This window comes from Hippoglossus hippoglossus, chromosome 19 (assembly GCF_009819705.1).
Source record: "Hippoglossus hippoglossus isolate fHipHip1 chromosome 19, fHipHip1.pri, whole genome shotgun sequence".
Taxonomy (NCBI): domain Eukaryota; kingdom Metazoa; phylum Chordata; class Actinopteri; order Pleuronectiformes; family Pleuronectidae; genus Hippoglossus; species Hippoglossus hippoglossus.
Genome location: NC_047169.1, coordinates 15,567,659 through 15,571,579, shown reverse-complemented (window position 1 = coordinate 15,571,579; position 3,921 = coordinate 15,567,659).

Here is a 3,921-nt window from a genome sequence, read left to right as displayed (position 1 = left end):
GTGTCACCTCGAACACTCTTGTTTACCATGTTTGTGTATGAGCCTTCCCCTGTAAGACTCCAACCTCAGCCTATTCTGTTGGATATTAGGCTAATAGGGGGGGGGGGGCACCAAAGCTGTTTTATTTACATGCTCTGTCATTGGTCACTGTTTTCAGTTTTTGCACCCAAATACAGAAAATGCACCACAAGTTATGGTAAGTGACGTAATGAGTGATGGAACTGTTCATTCATTCTAATAGGCAATGAGCAATAGTTACACCTCTTTTGAGTAACTTGCCAAAGTTGAGGGCGAACTAAAAGCTGGAAAATATCAAAGTGTATACTTTGAATCAAAGGCGTGAAGAATGACACTTTAGGTTTGTTCAAAAATAAACACAAAGTGAGTTTTAGAAGCAGAACAGTTGTACACAAAGCCAACAAATAGTTGTGATTGAGTGCAAACAGGCTCCAATTTAGCATGTGCCACAGTTTGAGGCAGAGAGTGACTTGAAAATGTTTCCACTTCAACATTTGCGCTAATTGAAAGTCTATACGACTCCGTGATCGTTCATAGACAGAGGAAAGGAAGAATAATTTGGAGTACAGCAGTACTCCGGTCACAAATCTCTACAGATCCACTTTAAATGAACCTTTGGTGCATGTACCATCTGCTACGTAGATAACAGCTGACTGCCAATGGCACTTTTCAGCAAAACTTGAAAAAATAAACACACACACACAAATGCACATCGAGAGTCATGTGTCAATCATTATGTTTCAGCCTGTTTTAATAGCATCAATAAGTAACTAAAACCAAACTTACCAGAAAACTTAGCACTTGTGTGATATGAACACCTAAAATGACATCTTTGAGATTAATGTATTTTCTGTGTACTTTTGAGCTTTTCATTTGGCTCATGTCTCATCCACCAACATGGAGGAGGCCGGGTGCATGACCTATACCACAGCCGGCCAACAGGTGGTGATCATGACTCTTTGGCGTCACATTTGGCGCACAGTAATGTCGTCCATCTATATATACAGTTAATGGTACTGGGCAACCCGGCTCCTCCCACCAAATTAAACCAGCCTTTCCTCACTCTTCTGATAATGTGTTACTTGTCTTTAAACACCAGGGGCATGACAAATAAATAACTAGAAAAGCTAAATACCTGCGTGTTGCCTGTTGACCCAGAACAGCACCTGGCAGTGTGTTAGGTAAAGTGTCTAATTGCTTAAACTACTACAGTACTATGAATAGTGAATGGTTGATGCCTTGATTCACAGTAATCTTTGAAAAATCAACCTCCTTCAGGGGAAAAAAATATCGCTTTTCTGCAACATAAAATTTGCCCTCTGTGAAAAGTACTTGCAAATTACTTTTGATATTCCATCCTAACAATCAATTTTCACAGGAAATTAATTGTATGAACAACTATGTATACTTCAGAAAAAAACCACCAAAGAGTCAATCTAATATAAAGTGCCTGAAGAACAATATATTAACAATAAATTATCATCCATCAACACTTTGATCAGAGCGAATTCAATGAAATCTACATCAGGGTTCAGATCAACCTGGATCCTAACAAACACTTCTCACTCATGATGCACCACTGTCCTCCCAACACTGCTCAGTGGCCAAACGTTACACATCTAAATCACACAAATCCACATAGACAAATAAACACTAGATTATTTGAACATGATGCAATTTTTCCATGTGACGCTGAGGCGTCAAGCTTCACTGTGGACTGTCCCAGGGAGAATGACGTTTGGATATTATTGCACAAGTCGCAGTGTGAGACATTATGGCCGGCCTCCCTTGTTGTGCTGGCATGGCACCTCCAATCAGCTGCCTGTAAAGCTGTCAGTAGGGAGCGCAGACCCTGGAGGCACACAACACTGAGCCCTGTTAAAAAGCCACAGATCACCCTGCTGGTTTTATTCGGGAAAAACACGATGCCTACATGTGGTCGAGGTAAAACAGAGGGAATTGTGGGAGAGGGTTAGGGAAGAGGCCAGACAAAGATATGTTGCTGAGCCTCTCCTCAAAGCAATAAATCACGGCTTTTGTTATGTTTACCAAAATTTAAAAAGAAAGGGTCCTGATATTTGTTTACCACAGAGAAATTCCACATTATGAGGTCGTTACCTTTGGTTTCAATCATGCACTCTGGCAGGTCATATTTCTCTCAGCGTATAATTAGGTCTGCCTGCAGCTAATTATTTGTGTAAACCTGACCAGGGCTACCGATGCTGGGTTTTATAGGATATATTAGTTATTTTAAATGACGTTGAGCGCAGCAGGGAAACAGTAACAGGCAGTTAAAACAAGACTGACACTTGTGTATGAGTGTGTGTTTCTGATGGCTTGAGAGCAGTGCCACACAAGTATTGGAACCCACAAAAGTAAACCGAGAAATATTGGATGAAACAAACTTGCTTACGAGGTTAGTAACAGCAATTATAAATGGAAATAAAACAAAGCTTATTTAACTGGGGAATAGTGTGTTAAGGAGGATCATAGGAAGGTTGTGACCATAGACTGTAAATAAAGACTTGACATATATTATGTACTGTGCATATTAGAATTGCCCTCTGGCGACAAATAAAGTTGTTTTGAATTTGAATGACTGCTCCCTTAAAGTGAAGCCAAAGCATCTTGATCGCCACCTAGTGGCTGGCCGCAGCATAGGTCATAAAGTACACATTAAATCAATTTTTGTCAAAGATGGTTTCTGTCGTTTTAGTTGGTTCTCATCACACTGGTGTTTCTTCACAGTGGTCGTATATTTTCTTTAAGTTTGTTTTGAATTTGTTACTTCATTCTGTAAGAATGGGGTGGAACTCCACGCTTGACAGACTCACGATTGATCGAGCCTGTGTATCAGAGGGCCCTTGCTGCTGCAGCTCCTTCCCTGATCGCTACAGCTTCAAATATGTCAGCATTGCTATCCAGGAGATTTTGACATCATTTCTGGATAGTGGGAGGATGTGGAGACGCGTCGGGAATCTGAACAAACATTCTATGGTTGTGACACAAGTTAGGGGCAATTAAGTTTTTATCAAATAATCATAATTTAGGTGTAATTATCTCTATTAGGGAGGGTACGTTTTCATCAGTGTTATCCATTACATTTTGGAGTGGATCTGGATAAATGATCTGGATATTTTTTTCCCTTTTCTTAATATAGTGAGATATGTAATTAGCCTTGGCGAAAGTATGTGCTCTCCAGTTACTAGTTACAGTTAATTTGAAATATGTATATTGGCAGCAGAAGAAGTAATAGAAAAGAGTGAAGTTTCATCCTCTTTTCAGACCTTCTCCTACTCAAGGGTGTTTGAAAGGACTTTGGGGGCCGCCGGCAAAAGGGACCCGGAGGGCCCAGGATCGATCCAAGCTGAACACCCCCACCCCAAGATACCATGATACATGATAGACATTCTCGTCAAACCTCGAAGATTGCGAAGCTCTTGGCAGAAAGCTATTGGCACGGGGCTTTCGATCATGGTGTTATTGCAGTCTCCTGACATAGAATATGAGGGAGTTCTCAGAACACAGTTGATGATGTGGCCCCCCTCCTCTCAGCTCAGGGCCCCAGGCTTTGCCTACACGGTGGAAATGTCCCTGCTTGTACCAAGAGAGAGAAATGTAAGGTGCTTTCGTCGCTGTAACTGTCACTGATGCTTCAACTGCTTTCACTCATGAACATGTTTTTATTTCTCTACCAACAGTTCAGAATCTTTCAGATCTCAGACTACAATCAAAGTTCAAACTGCTAACAAGCTTTCACACTTGAGCTGAACAGGAGCAACTGTCCTTTCAGCTGCTTTTATCTTAGCTTACAATTAATTTGCTCTTCGTCATTATGCATTAAATGTATTTCCATCTGCTTTCATCTCAAATGCCAGTTTAATTCCTTAATTCCACTTACAA